General features: G+C 37.8%; 1 pseudogene; it reads left to right on the forward strand.

Moving 5' to 3' along the window:
- The first annotated feature begins 15,343 nt into the window (after nucleotides 1-15,343).
- Nucleotides 15,344-16,185, forward strand: LOC114399387 (annotated as a pseudogene).
- Nucleotides 16,186-16,760: the final 575 nt, after the last annotated feature.

Consider the following 16,760-nt stretch of genomic DNA (forward strand, 5'->3'; position numbering starts at 1 on the left):
TGGCTTTGGGAGAAATGGCCTTCTGATTTTTTTTTTTAATAATTTGTGGTAATTTTTAATCTTCATAAATTATATTTTAAAATTTAAATTAAAGAAAATGACAGATAGATTAGATTGGAATTCATCTAAATCTAGTTTTGACTTAAAAATATAACACATTTTAATTTTGTTAGAATAAAAAATATATTAAAAATTTTATATAAATAAATTTTAAATATTTTGATATTTATATTAAGATCCTTATCTTGAACTTTGGAAGACATTTATATGTAGTAATACGAGAAGTTGGAAAAGAAAAGTCCACTAATGTGTCTTGGCTTTTAACATAAATAATACATTTTTTTTTTTTACAATCGAAAACTTAGATATTTTCCTTCATACTAGAAGAAGCACTATTGGATACTTTCCTTCATAGTAGAAGAAGTAATACAAGAAGGGACTTGATGAGAAATTTTCTTGACACGGGCATGAACAGATACGGAACAAGGAGAATTCACAACACACAATCCTATTATAGAAATTATAAAACAATCTTCTTGGGTTGTAGTAAATTGACTAAGCTAACATAAACAGAAGCAGTGACATTAGTTTGCATGCTCATTTTGTTTTTGGTATAAAACCGAGGAACAAGTATTCCACACTCTCCAGTGGGCACATAAACAGTAAAAGAGTATTAATTGAATATTCTTAACAATATGTTCAGGCCTACCAACCAACTTCAATTCATTTATAAAGATTTGTGATGACTAACCTGATTGCAAAAGCAGTCTGGACAACAAGGTCAATGTGTCGAGCTAACAAGAAGATGATTGAGCCACTACCTGCTAGCAATAAGGAAGAGTACCTGCAACAATTTAACATGAACTGCCATAAGTTCCATTATCAAAGCTTTCATTCAATACATGCATGTTTTGAATACAAATGTAGTATTGGTTTGTGAAAATCAATCTAGGAAAATGAAATATATAAATAGAAAATTACATTAGATGATGTTAATTAATTCTCCTTCATCATGATCATTACGATTAGCATGAACGTCGTCAACTTCTTCTTCTCCGACAATGTTAGGAGTGATTTGTGCAGTCAAAGGACTAACATAGGTGTCCATGTATGAATCACATCTTCTACATTAACACCAATTGTTTTGCCCTGCAGAACCACGCACCACCTTTCATCACAAGGGTCTTGCACGTAAAATACTTGTCTAGCTTGTTCTGCCATGATGAAAGGGTCATTGTGGTAACCAAGTTTCTTTAGGTCTACCAGCGTAAATCCTATATCATCAGTGCGCACACCAATGTTGCTATCAACCCATTTACATTTGAAAACACATACGGTAAATTTGACATAGTTAAGCTCCCAAATATCATCAATGAACCCAAAATAAGGGATGGAAGCTACACAGGGATTGACGTCATTCACACTTGCGAAGTGTTGAGATTCAACCCTTAAGGTGGCCCCGCTGTTCTGCATTGTACTTTTGTCATCTTGTGCTTTTGTGTAAAATGAATACTTGTTTATGTCGTATCCTTGCCAAGTTATAACATTTCTTTTAGGCCCATCTGCTAGCTTTCTTAATGTTTCTGAAGCATTTTCATCTGCAAAGATTGTATCTTTAAACCAATCACAGAAAGTCTTGTTATGCTTTTTCAACACCCAATTCTTTGACATTTTCGGATTATTCTATTTGACTAAAGCTTCATGCTTAACTATGTATGGCAAAACTTCATTACTGTTGTTCAAGACATACAAGTGAGCTTGTAACAAATCTTCTACACTTGGAGTGATCACATGCAGTCCTCTTGAACCCTTACCACCCACTCTGTCATCATGCCGAGACTCAGGAAGGCCAACAGGTTTAGCCTTCTCTAAGTATTCTGAACAAAATTCAATGGCTTCTTCTGCAATGTACCTCTCAACAATAGATGTTTCTGAACGATATAGATTCTTTGTATACCCTTTTAAGATCTTCATGTATCGCTTAACCGGGTACATCCACCATAGATAAACAGGACCACAACATTTGATTTCTTTGACCAGATGCACAATCAAGTGAGTCATGATGTCAAAGAAAGTAGGGGGGAAAATACATCTCCAACTGACACAGTATAATTGCAGCCTCATTTTCCAGCTCATCAAACTTCACAGGATCAATGACTTTGGTACATATAGCATGGAAGAAAAAGCACAGGCGAGTTATGGCTAACCTGACTTTGTTTGGCAAGATGTCTTGTATAGCCACGGCTAACAATTGTTGCATGAGCACGTGACAATCGTGAGACTTTAACCCTACAAGCTTAAGCTCCTTCAACTGCACAAGACTCTTAATATTTGAAGAGTATCCTTGTGGAACCTTCACCCGACGAAGACACTGACAAAAACTTATCTTCTCCTTTTTGGACAAAGTATGGCAGGCTGGGGGCAAGTAAATTTTCTTCCCATCAGACATTGGATGCAACTGTGATCGTATGCCCATATCAGCGAGATCTTGACGGGTATTCAAGCCATCCTTCGTCTTGCCTTGAATGTTAAGGAGCGTCCCAATCACACTGTCACAAACATTTTTCTCCACATGCATAACATCAATACAATGTCTAACATCAAGATCAGACCAGTACGGAAGATCAAAGAAAATCGACCTCTTCTTCTATATGCAACTCTTACTTTTATCCTTCTTTTGGGTCTTTCCAAATACAATATTCAAGTGTTGAACCCGCTCATATACCTGCTGACCAGTCAACGGTATCGGCGCAATATCATGCTCATGACTTCCATTAAAAGCTTTTTTCAGTTGTCTGTAAGGATGATTGGGTGTTAGAAAGCGGCGATGCCTACTGTAAACTATTTTTCTCCTATGTTTTAGTTGTATGTAGCTTGTGTTTTCTTTACAGATGGGGCATGCATGATGACCCTTAACACTGTAACTGCTGAGATTCCCATATGCTGGAAAGTCATTAATGGTACAAAAAAGCATTGCACGCATTTTGAACGTCTCCTTACGAAACGCATCAAACACTACAACCCCCTCGTCCCACAACTTCCTCAGATCTTCAATCAACAGACTTAGATAAACATCAATGTCATTTCCTAGCTGTCTTGGGCCCGATATCATCATAGACAACATCATGTATTTTCGCTTCATGCACAACCAAGGAGGCAAATTGTAAATTACTAGCAGAACAGGCCATGAACTGTGTTGAGTGCTTAAGGTGCCATATGGATTCATTCCATCACTGGCTAGTCCAAGTCTAAGATTTCTTGGCTCTTTCCCGAAATCCGGATACAAACAATCAATCTTTTTCCACTGCGAGCAATCAGTCAGATGACGGACCATTCCATCAGAAATCCTTCCATTTGCATGCCATGTAAGGTCTTTTGCACCGTCCTCATTAGAAAAAAGACGCTTAAACCTTGGAATGATTGGAAGATACCACAAAACCTTCGCTAGGGGGCCCTTATTGGAGTTTTCATCAGAGCTGCTTTCCTCTTCATCCTTCACTTTGTACCGTGAAGTCCCACAGATAGGGCATTTTGACATTTCTTGGAATTCATTCCTGTACAGTATGCAATCATTGGGGCAAGCATGAATCTTCTGATACTCCATACCCATCGGACACAATATCTTTTTCGCCTTATAGTAACTGTTAGGCAACGTGTTGTCCTCTGGAAGCAGATTGTGCACTACCTCAAGTAGTGAGGTGAAACTTTTGTCACTCCACCCATACCTGGTCTTTACATTAACCAGACTTAACACCGCAGACAACAGGGTTAAGGAATTCTTGCACCCTGTATACAAAGGCTTCTTTGAATCACTCTGCAAACCTCCATACATAGGGGCATGTGCTTGCTAGAAGGACTCTTGTCCAAGGTCGCAATCATGTCCTCCAAGCGATCTCCCATTTCTACATCAAACGGTTCAGATTGGGACCCACTCTGCATGTTTATCACTTCTCCATGCCATATCCACGTTGTAACATCCCAATTTTTCGTAAATAAATTTAAAATTTTTTTTAGTAAATAAATAAATAAATATAGAGCAAATAATAGGCTGAGTACCCTAGGTATAAATAGCTATGTTAAGTCAGGTGTCTCCTCTTCCCCTCATTTTCGTTTTTCTCTTTTCTCCACTCAAAATCCTTTCTTTTTCTCGCAGTCCACCAATCCTGTCTCAGAAAAACGACGATCTCGGATTCATTTACCGTTGGATCATCATGAAAGTTTGGAAGCATGTTTGCAATCCGATTCCTAACATTCCTACCGTTGGAAATTTGAAAATCATGTCTGACTTTAGAGGAAGACCCTTCGCATTGTAGCCTTTTATTTTCCCGCAGAAACCCAAGACTGTCTCGGTAAAACTACGATCCCGATTTCGTTAACCGTTGGATTTTCGTGAAGTTTGGATATGTTGTTCTAAATTCAATTGCGCACACTTTTACCGTTGGGATTTGCGAGATAATATTCTTGAAGGGAGAAAAAGGAATCTCATGAAGACAGTACAAGTGGAGGTTTCAATCTCTTCTCCGTCTCTCTGACGTTTGGGAATTCTATCGGAGCAGTCGGAGGAATAACTGAAGGAATCTCAGGGAACCGCTAGAGATGCTGCTATCGCTGGCTGAAGACATGTGAGTCCGCTCAAAGGTAAGGGATGAATTATTCACAATTGGGGATTAGTGAGAACATGTGTAGGGATCCTTAGAGATATCAATTGGAATGAGTTTTGGGGTGTTTTTGCAATTTTCATTTTATCCTTATAATTATTACAGTGAATTATATATGTTTGACAGACCAATTGTTGTGAAATTGATATGCTATTGTGTTGAGCATGAACCCTATAAATCGAGTTTTTTTCTAATTAATATGAATTGATGAAATAAAGTAAGGAAAAATTTAGAGAGAGATATTGATTTTCTATTTTCTCTTTTTCTTGCTTTTTTTTTAGGTTTTTTATATATAATTTAAAAAATTAATATCATAATTGAAATTGACCAAAGTGTTCATATAATTATTTAGAATTTGTGCGTTGAAAACTTACTTTGATATTTGTGATTCAATATGATGTATGCTAGCTTATATATATAGAGGTGGTTATTTATATTAATAATTTATGTAAATAATATTGTAGAGTGTTATGGTATGATTCCAAAAATTATTAAGTGTTGGAGTTTGAGAATATTATGGTTAAATTTGATGAACATGTGTGTGTTGTACCTTATGAATATCATTAGGAATGTTATGAGATGGTTGATGTGATGTTAAAGTGTGGACATGATATTTGATTGTGAATAAGTGGATGTGTTTAACACTTGATGTTACATTAATTATATTGTGAGCTATGAATTATACAATAACCCGACCACTGTTTATACGCAGTGTTAAAGAGAAAGTGTAGGTTCCTAGTTAGGAACCAGTGTTAAATTGTAGCGCAATTGTGTTAAACATGTTCGAAACATGAGTGTGAGGTTGTGGTATTGTATAATTCATGAGAAATGTTTATAAATGAAATATGTGATGAATTATGGAATAATATGTTGCCTTGAGATTATAATATTGTTATTGAGATTGAGTAAAAGTGTAAAGTAGAACATGTGTTGTTGAATTGTGAGATACATGAAAACATGTGATGGTGGATTGTGACATTATGAGATGTGAAATTTTGAATGAGTTTTGGTTGTAAATAAGTGTGTGATTAACTCTTGATGTGACATTATTTGTGTTGTAAGTTGTGAATTGTACAATAACCCGACCAGTGTCATCTTGAGAAAAGTGTAAATGCGCAGTGTTAAAGAGAAAGTGTAGGTTTCCTATTTAGGAACCAGTGTTAAAGAGAAAGTGTAGGTTTCCTATTTAGGAACCAGTGTTAAATTGTAGCGCAATATGTTGTACGTGTTTAAAACACGAGTTTGAGGTCATGGGTATTGTATAATTCACGAGCAGTGTCTGTGTGCTAAAATAATTTTAGGGGTTGGACCTGAATCAGGAGGGAGAGACCCTGACGGACTCTTCGGAGTGTAGGCCTTGGGGGTCATTGGGTTTGAGTGCTCCTTTAAGCCTATGATTCTTGTGTAATGTGATTGATGATTGAAAAGTGAACTTTGAATGACAAAGTGGTGGAATTACGTGAATTACGTGTAACTAAGTTTTATTTGGTTTATATGATATGTATATCTAGTTGTCTTGTTTCTCTATTAGTTAGGAATGTGATAACTTACTCCCCGTGTGTTGTTTGTGTTTGGATCCTGTGATGATCTTGAACTTTATGTTTGGGGGAGCAAATGACTAGGTGAATTACTTTAATGAACCATGTGCTGAAGGACGTCGGGACACAACGCTCTGATAGGATGTGGCATTGGGGTATAGGGTTTTATAGACGACCTTATTTAAGCCAAAGTGAATTTATTATTTATTTAGAAAAGTTTTATGATGATGTTTGAAAGATGAATGTGAGCTTGCTACCCTCTTGAAAGGCTTGTATTTAAATATGTTTTAAAATTTTGAATTAAGTTTAATTTTTGTAATTATTTCTTTTATTATTAGTACATATATGTGTGGGGTAGAGGGTGTCACACACGTCGTGTAATTCTTCTTAATCCCATCACACAATAGATGGTCCCGTATGTCGTCCAGTAGTTGTCGTCTTCCATTCAAATAGTTGATGCAAGGACAATAATATTTTCCTTCTTCATTCGGTCGACCTCTTTCTGAAGTAAATTGCAAGAACTGCTCGACGCCATCCTCATATTCTGGGCTCATGCGACTTTCATTCATCCAACTTTGATCCATCTAAGCAAATCCATGCATGAAAATCTCACTTTTTTATTTATAGGTGTGGCCCTATCCCATTTAGGAAGACTGTCTTTTATGTTAGCTTCAAACGTCAGGGTTAGCATCATTTTGAAAAATTTGAAAAAATTTCGGCAGCATTTCTCATTGGTCTCCAAGTACACGACATGACATCGGTGAAATGAATTTCCCGATAATCAAGTATGCACCCAGAGAACAACTTGAAATGCATTGAACCGAAATTTCATCAAATTAATCAAAATAATAATAACCTTTACGAATGAATCTAACATAAAAATATCAGTCTCCCCAAACTGTCCAAACGAAAAATTCAAGACTAAATACAATGACTAATGCAAACTCTCCGCAAGAATCATTACATTCAGTCTCAAACGGGAATCTAAGGTTCACTCAGCATGAACAACAGTTGTTTATATAGCAAATAACATTGATGATGTACAACAACATACAAAATCTAAATTTCGATTACAGACAAATATCGACATCAACTATTGTTTCTATAGCATATAACATTCATGACATACAATAAAGTTAAGGGAGGTTGACTAGGTCGGAAGTGAGGTTGACTAAGTGTGTCTGTGTGTGTGTGTGTGTCATGAGGGTGTGTGTGTGTGTGTGTATATGTGTTTCATTAGGGTTTGTGTCTGTGTCTGTGTGTGTGTGTCATGAGGGTGTGTGTGTGTGTTTGTGATTAGGGTTTCTGTGTGTGTCATAAGGGGGTGTGTGTGTGTATTTTTTATCAGGGTGTGTCATGTGGGTGTGTGTTTGTGTGTGTGATGACAAAATGTGTGTGTTAGTCATTAGGGTTTGTGTGTGTGTCTCATTAGGGTTTTTGCGTGTGTGTGTGTGTGTTTCTTGGTTTGGGGGTGTGTGTCTGTCATGAGGGTGTGTGTGTCTCTGTGTCATTAGGGTTTGTGTTTGTGTCTATGTGATTAGGGTTTGTCTGTGTGTCTGTGGGTGTCTCATCAGGGGGTATGTGTGTGTCTCATTAGGGGGTGTGCTTGTGTGTATTTTTTATAAGGGTGTGTGTGTGTCTGTCATTAGGGTTTATGTGTGTGTCTCTGTGTGTTTCATTAGGGTTTGTGTCTGTGTCTGTGTGTGTCATGAGGGTGTCTGTGTGTCTGTGATTAGGGTTTTTGGGTGTGTCAAAAGGGTGTGTGTGTGTTTCTTAGATTATTGATCAGGGTGTGTCATGTGGGTGTGCGTGTGTGTGTGTGATGAGGGAATGTGTGTGTTTGTGATTAGGGTTTGTGTGTGTGTCTCATTAGGGTTTTTGTGTGTGTGTGTGTGTCTGTCATGAGGGTGTGTGTGTGTCTGTGTCATTAGGGTTTGTGTGTGTGTTGGTGTGATTAGGGTTTGTCTGTGTGTCAGTGGGTGTCTCATCATAGAATTTGTTAAATAAGCTCTTGTCAAACACAAGATCCGATTTGCTATGGTTATAGGGGAGCATCATACAATTTCTCTATATTAAAACTCATTATGACAGTACTAAAACTCTTACATTTTCGAATGCATCATAGAATTTCTCTATTTTTTCTGCAGGTGATAGGGGATCAACCATTGCACAAACACTATTCGCTTACAAGGCACTAGCGGCAGCACAACAACGGTAGGTTTCACGCAGTTGCGCTGTTTACTGTGTTGGTGTTGTCATAATTGAGACACTGACAACGAGGTTCACTTATCAGTATCTCAACAATGGAAAGGGTGGGGCTGATGTGGTGTAATGGGTGGAAACTGCAATCTCCGAGGTAAGGGAATTAGAAGTTGTTGATCCTAACATTGCAGGCTCTAGGAATTGCCTCGGTGAGATGGACCAACTCCTCCACATTGGTGCTGCTTGCGCTGAAAGCAACCCTCACCAACGGTTACACATGGCGGAAGCTGTTAGAAGGATAATGGAGATTAAATTTGAGTGTGGTCAACAATCAACAAGCCTTGCAGATAGGTGAACTATGGGCTAGAGTAGTGCAATCCAAGTATGGAGGCTGGCAGGGTATGTTGGAAGCAGATAGAGCAGGTGGGGAATCAGTTTGGTGGAGAGACTTGAAGAAAGGCTTTTCTGAACATTTGAATCACTGGTGCAGTAGTATTAGACAGGCTTTTCTGTACTAGTAGAGGATACAATTTTGGCTACTAGTTTTGTACTTTTCTTAGGTTTCTATAGAGTGGTTCCCTCTCAGACTAGTTTTGTCTGATTGTGGAACCATTACCATGGTTACCTCTCTTTTGTATCTCAGTACCTCTGGTACTATTTCTTTATATATAATATATTATCTTTGTTGATCTTAGGACTTTCAATTCAGCTTTGTTGGGAAAATGGCGTTGGGATTTATTTCACAAGCAGCAGGAGCACTGGGCAAAAATACTAATATCAAAATATGGGGGCTGGAAGGCATTGGAGGAAGGCACGACAGGAAGACTACAATCAACTTGGTGGAAGGATCTGATATCAATTCAGCAGCAACAACAGATTCAATTAATCAAAAGGGAAACAAAATGGAAGGTGGGGAGTGGGGAGAAATTCAGATTTTGGGAAGACCCTTGGACACAAAATGCTACTCCATTAAGGGAGAAATACCCCAGGCTGTATCAGAACTCATGCCAACAAAAGGAAACCATCATGAATATGGAGAATAATACCTGCAGTGGTTGAGAATGGAAGCTAGGTTGGAGGAGGCCCATATTTGACTGCGAAATACAAATGGTGGACAACTTCCTTGAGGAACTATCACAGCAACAGATTCAGCCCCATAGGGAGGATAAATGGATTTGGAAGCGTGACCAAGGTGGATACTACACAACAAAAAGTGGATATGACTTGATTTGGGGAGAATAAATGGGAGCATATCAGAGTTCAGATTTTGTGGATCTATCGAAGCTCAAAATCCCTACAAAATCACTGGTGTTTGCATGGAGACTATAAGAATAGACTCCCGACAAAGATGAATCCTAGCAGGCGCCAAGTGATGGTCAACGATCTGATGTGTCCATTCTGTGGAGGTGTCATGGAGGAAGCTGCCCATTTACTCTTCAGTTGTAGTAAAATCCTGCCTCTATGGTGGGAGTCTCTATCTTGGGCCAAGCTAGTAACAGCACTACCACAGAATCCAAGGGATCATTATTTACAGCATGTACTCAGGTTTGTGGAAGGAAAGAAACAAACAAGATGGCGTTGTTGCTGGATAGCTATGGCATCCACAATTTGGAAGCATAGAAATAGAATAGTATTCCATAATGACACGTTTGATGGAAGTAAATTGATTGAAGATGTAGTCCTACTACTGTGGACGTGGATTAAAGTCATGGAGAAGGACTTTGCAATTCACTTTAATGAATGGTCCTCTAACATCAAGGAAGCGTTTAGTAACTAGGTGGGAGGGGCTTTGAATTCATGTAACTTATATAGCAGGGTTCCTACAAGACTAATTGTAGTTCTGCCCTTAGCTGGGGTAGCTCGGCTATGGTTCCAATCCAGACTCCATTTTAGTCTGTTGTAGAACCACTGCACTGGGCAATCCAGTATTTTGTAATTTAGTACCTCTGGTACTCTATCAATATATATTACCTATTTTTCCTGATAAAAAAAAACAAAAATCTTTGCTGATAAATTTTTTTTTTTTAAAAACAAAAATAAGTACAGTGCCCCTAAAATACCAACAATATACTCACTACTGTTCAGCTTGCCATAATTTATATAAAAAACAATATAATCCTCATACAAATACAATCATGCAAGGATATTTCAAAACTTAAAATAGGAATAAACAACTCTGAACAAATTAACTTAGGTACAGTTGGCAAATTTGTTTTCACTAATATTAGTAGGTCATGACCACTGCAGTAGAATTTAAGTTAAATTTAGATAAGTACCTTATGAAGAGGCCAGTGTGTGTGTGTGTGTGTGTGTGTGTGTGTGTGTGTGTGTGTGTGTGTGTGTGTGTGTGTGTGTGTGTGTGTGTGTGTGTGTGTGTGTGTGTGTGTGTGTGTGTGTGTGTGTGTGTGTGTGTGTGTGTGTGTGTGTGTGTAATGTTTATAATTTAAAGTTCTAAGTTGTTTATTTTGTCTCAGGATGATGATGATAAATAATTCTCCATATATCAAAATCTTGTTGTCATTAGCTCATTGTATGCTTGGGAATCCTAATGCTGATGTATTAGTTAGAAACTACTGGCAAGTTGCAGCTCTGTGCACTCATTGTCATTAGATTTTGATAATTTATATCACTTGTAAAGCATGACAACAAGTTTTCTTTTGGATTGAATTTCCTTTAATTTCTATATTAGTAACTGTCATACCCTAATTTCGTCCGGGGACTATTGTTTGATGGCATGCAACCTTTGGTTGACCGCTTTGAGGTACTTGGCACCCTTTGTTGCACAATACGTGAAGTTCCGAGACATGCCGAAAATCAAAAGGAAGTATTGTTACGCAATTCGTGAGTTTCCGTAACATTCTGAAAGCTAAAAAAGGAGTAATTGCATGATCCGTAAGGTTCCGTAATCTTACGGAAAGAAAACAAGTATCGTTACGAAATTCATAAAGTTTCGTAACGTTACGGAAAAAAAATCACCAAAAAAGCAAAGGGGGTGTATTTAGTAAAAAAAAAGGTGCAAATAGCAACCAGTCCCACTTGGGCCTTCCAGGATGTTCTTCTAGAAGGCGGTTGCTTCTAGAGGAAGCAACCTAGCTCCCCTGGGCGAGCTAGGTGGCAAGCTCCTCCCCTATTTTCCTATAAATAGAGGGAGAAGTGAAGAAGAAAAGGGTTTAGCCCTTTTGGTACTTCGTAATCACTTAAAATTAGTGAGGAAAATTGTTTCCATGAAGAAAATCCAAGCCGAGGCGCTTCCGTAACGTTTTTGTAACGTTTTCGTGGGTGATTTCGCAAAGATTTTCAACCGTTCTTCGTTGTTCGTCGTTCGTTCTTCGTCGTTCTTCTGTCTTCAACCGGTAAGTTCCCGAAATCGAACTTTTCAATTCATTCTATATACCCTTGGTGGTCCCCATTTGTTTCGCGTACTTTTATTCTCGTTTCATTTACTTTCCGTACCCCCTTTTGACGTGCTTTAGTCATTTACTTAAGTCATTTTCTCGCCTAATCAAAAAAATAAAATAAATTTCCACCGATCATTTGATTTGTAATATCCGTTAATTTCTGTTAAAATGAAATCCGATCGTTTGGTCATTCCGTAACCACATTGGAAACCAAAAAGAGGTAAAATAATAATATAATAATAAAAAAATACCTTTTAGTAAAATAGACCAAAAAAATCAATCGAACGTTTCTCTTTGGGATTTCTCTTTCTTAATTGAATTGACTAATAACTAAAGTGAAACTAAGGCTAAAATCAACTCGCAAAGTCAAGTTCGTCCGCAAAAAATCACTAAAAAGGATTTTAAGGTTCGATACCTCAGTTTTTCTCACCAAGTAAAAATGGGTCATTTTAAGGTCCAACGCCTTAAAAAGACCTCCTTCCAAGTAAAAAGAATCGCTTGATTTGCCCTTTAGAAAGAACTACGTAGGTCTGATTTCCTCTTCGATAGAGGGTATATAGGAGCAAGAGCCCCGCTTTTGTCGACCTCAAAAATAAAAAAGAAATAAAAGTTTAGGTACACAATTTCACACAATTCTAAAATTAAGGCTGTTGTCCTTTGAGACAAACGTGAGAGGTGCTAATACATTTCTCAAACGTAAATACAACTCCTGAATCTGGAATATTCTTCATGACCGGTTTCCTTCGGTTTTTCCAACGTTTTCTACAAATAAACGTTGGTGGCGACTCCGCGCATTTTCCTCCTTTGGAAGATGCACCCGTGAGCCTCGCCCCACTCGCCCGCAAAAGGGTAGGTTGCGACAGTAACACTGCAGGTGAAGTTAAAAAAAGTAATCAATTACTAGGACAGAAGAATTTATCAACCAATTTCTCAAAGGGGGCCTGTCGTTGTAAATATACCTGCATCATTATCAACACAAGCATAAGATTGTTGTGTGTTTTTTTTATCAGCCAAAAATATAATATATTCATTAATAAGTACCAGAGGTACTAAATTGATACATATTTGTATAAGTACAAATCATAGTTGATTCTCTAACAAGCCTTGATATTATACAAGCTGAAAGAAAACTACATAGGATAATAGTGTAGAGTTGTATCCTATTTCCCTATGTTGGTGTCCGAAGAAAACAATCTTTGATATTTGAAAACCACTGATTAAAATGAGATGTGGAATTCTTTTCTAAGTTTCTGAGCCATGTCCATAGCAAAAACACTGCTTCGTCCATTATATTATGAGCATTGAAAATAGCATTGGAGAAGATGATGTTATTTCTATGCTTCCAAATTGTATAAGTCAGTGCTAAGCAGCACAACTTCATACATGAATCATCTAATGAACAAGTCCATAGACTTCATACATGAATCATCTAATGATAAAGGGTGAGACAAAACATGAAAGGAATCCCGCAATCACGACAGATATAGGCTTGCTTGTAGGCCACACGCATGGAAAGGAATCCCTTGCTGGATTATCCAGTCCTAAGGCTATTCCATTCTCACACACAAAATATGGAGCATGCATCTCTGAGTGTTTAGAGTTTTAATTGTTGAAGTTGTGTATAGTATTTATGTTCCTGCAAGGACAAACTTACTAATACTTGTTAATTTGTTAGGAGAATTAATATAGTGGATCAATTTTGTAAAAAATCTTAAAAACAAGAAACGGTTAAACTTGTCATAGAGTGGTGAATATGACCCATTTTTCTTCATAGAATGAAGCATATATTGGTCATTTAATATTTTTGTCCCTAATTTGTATATAGACATTTTGCAGAACTTAACTTGCTGCCACATGCTGCAGTATGTGTCATTGTTTGAAGCTGGTAAAACCTTTCAATCTGAAATTTAAAAGCTAAAGAAGTTGCAATTTGATATGATAGCATACTTTATTTGGTATACAGGCATGTTATTCGAAAATAAAATAAAATTTACCATAATTCTTTCATATTAAAAAGTGGAATGATTGTTGATGACTGATTGAGAGATTAGTATTTTGCCTTAGACTTCTCCATCATAAGTTTGTTTTAAGATTTGATCTCTGCATATAAACTTCTAGGTCCAGCTGCATTTCGTCCAAGGGCACATGTGGCTACTACTTAGACTTCGTCAATTGAGAAGGGTCGACCTATGTTACAAGGATTATTAGCTATAGGTTGGGAAACTTGTGATTCTGTAAACGTGGAATCGGCTTGTGTCTGATTCCTGCGTGGAAAGCCCTTTCCACTCTTGGTTTCATTTTGTTTATCTTATTAGGACAAGAATTTGCCTCTAAAACATACTCACACAAGCCCTTGGTGTTACTTTGGACATTCCAAGCTCCAACCTTAGATTCTTTCTTGTCAGAGGAAGCCCTTATATAACTGCTTCTGATTCCAAGTATGTCGAAACTCTTGACAAGTTCAGTTCTTGTTACCCTGTGTCTGCTGATGCAGCACTCAAGAAACCATTCAGTGTTGAGTATAAATGGAAAAAGAAACGTTCTGGGGACTTGCTCATGCTGGCTCACCCTCTTCATGCTAAGCTTCTGTCATATGATCATGATGTTACTATGCTGAATGATTTTAAGTATAGAAGCATTGATGGTGACCTTGTTGGTGTTGTTGGAGATTCATGGGTGTTGGAAACCAATCCTATTCCAGTGACATGGAATTCTAACAAAGGTGTGGAGAAAGAGTCTTATGGCGAGATTGTCACGACGCTTTTTAAGGATGTTCAAGCGCTGAATTCTTCAGCAATAGGAACAAATTCATCTTATTTCTATGAGAAGCAGGTTGGAAGGGCTGCGAGGTTGGCATTTTTTTTATCAGCAAAAATATAATATATGTATATTAATCTCAGTACCAGAGGTACTAATGATACAAATTAGGACAACAGACATAAGGTTCCAGTTCAGACTTGATGTAGTCTTCATCGGAACCAATGTCTGGGTACAAAAGAAGCCTATCGTGTATGTGTGACCTGCATTTCTTTCCTCAGCTAATACAGAAAACCTAATCTAAGATTACTGGACCAGTGCTTATAGTTTGTGTCAAATTCGTTCTCAAAGCTTCTAAGAAATTTCTCAAAGCTTCAAAAAACCTGATAGCGGAAGAAGTGTTTTAAAACAGTGGAGCAAAGAGTATGGGAATATTAGTGTTAAGAGGATTCAGAATATTCAGCATAAGCTAAATGAAGTGGAAGATTTAGCCTCTAATAGAATTCTGTCTGAGGATGAGCTTAAGGCTAAGAAATCCTTACAGTAAGATTTGTGGGATGCTTCAAATGCCTATGAATCTCTATTGAGGCAGAAATCTACAGCCAAGTGGTTAAAAAAAGGTGATTGCAACACAACTTATTTCCACAAAGTCATAAATTTCAGAAGAAATTACAATGCTCTCCAAGGAATTCTCATTGATGGTGTGTGGGTTCAGCAACCTAATGTAGTGAAGAACGAAGCTGTTAATTTCTTCCTCAAGAGATTCACTGAACACCATTTTTCCAGAACCATGAATACTTGCAAGAAGTCCCCTTTGAAGCCATGGAAGAAAGGGCCAACAAGGGGGAAAGGCGGGCCCCAGAACGCCTCCTGCGAGTACCGAGGCGTTCGGCACCGAACTTGGGGCAAATGGGTTGCTGAGATAAGAGAGCCAAAGAAGAGAACCAGGCTCTGGCTTGGTTCTTTTGCCACAGCTAAAGAAGCTGCCATGGCTTATGATGAGGCTGCAAGGAGACTCTATGGTCCAGATGCATACCTTAATCTCCCCCACCTGCAACCCAGGTCCACTTCAACTATCACGTTAGGAAAGTTAAAATGGTTCCCTTCCAAGAACTTCATTTCAATGTTTCCTTCCTGTGGATTACTCAATGTAAATGCTCAACCTAGTGTTCATTTAAGAGGCTACAAGAGCTTAAGCGAAATTCAGTTGTGAGTCAATCCTCATCTAGTTCATCCAATGATCCAATGGCAGAAATTCAGAATGTAGATAGCAAAAATCACGGAGAAGATGAAAATCCTCCAAAAGATGTTCAAACATCATCAGAGGAGGTGCTTGGAGATCTTCAGGAGAAACCCCAGATAGACCTCCATGAGTTTCTTCAACAGATGGGAATACTTAAAGAAGAAAGACAGTTAGAAAGAACTGATAGCTCAGGAAGTTCAACAGTGCGTGAAGCTGTGTTGACAAATGACTGTGATCATTTGGGTGGGTTTTCTGACAAGAGTGTAAATAGGGAGGCATTGATTGAGATGCATGGACTTGCAGGTATTCAGGAATCAGAAGTCACTCAGCTTGAAGCATATGAGCCAAATGATGATCTAACTTTCTCAACTTCCAGTTGGAACTTTTAAGAAACTTAGCATATAAGCCTAAGCAATAGATCACAAGGATTTGGTTATCCAACTACTTTAGTCTTGTATATGTCTGCAGCATTTCAATCTGTCGGCAGCACTGTAAGAGTAAGAAAGTAGCTAGAATAGAAGACTACTAGTGAGAAAGGAGGTTATTTCAGTAGTTGTGACAGCAAATGGAGAAAATAATATCAGTCTGCGTATTATTAGCAATTTAGGGAATTGTTAACTTTTAGCTTTCTTCTGTTACCTCCTCCTTATGCTTTGTTATCATAGGGGTGTCAAAATGGCTCAAACACAATAGACAGACTCGATTAACCCAATATAAAAAAACAAGTTGGACTAAAAAAATTTAAGCTCAAAAAGGGTAATATCTTTGTAAACTATATTACTTTTACACAGTGACAATAGCAGTGACAATGAAAAAGAGAGAACACCCACTAAAACAGAGACAATGGCAGTGAAAATGAGTAAACTATACTACAAATCAACAACAGACCAAGCTTACCTCGAACCCAAACAGTGACAATGGCAGTGAGATATAACAAAATGGCACGAAACTTAAAGCTTTCCTT

The sequence above is a fragment of the Glycine soja genome, chromosome 19, assembly GCF_004193775.1.
Source record: "Glycine soja cultivar W05 chromosome 19, ASM419377v2, whole genome shotgun sequence".
Classification (NCBI taxonomy): domain Eukaryota; kingdom Viridiplantae; phylum Streptophyta; class Magnoliopsida; order Fabales; family Fabaceae; genus Glycine; species Glycine soja.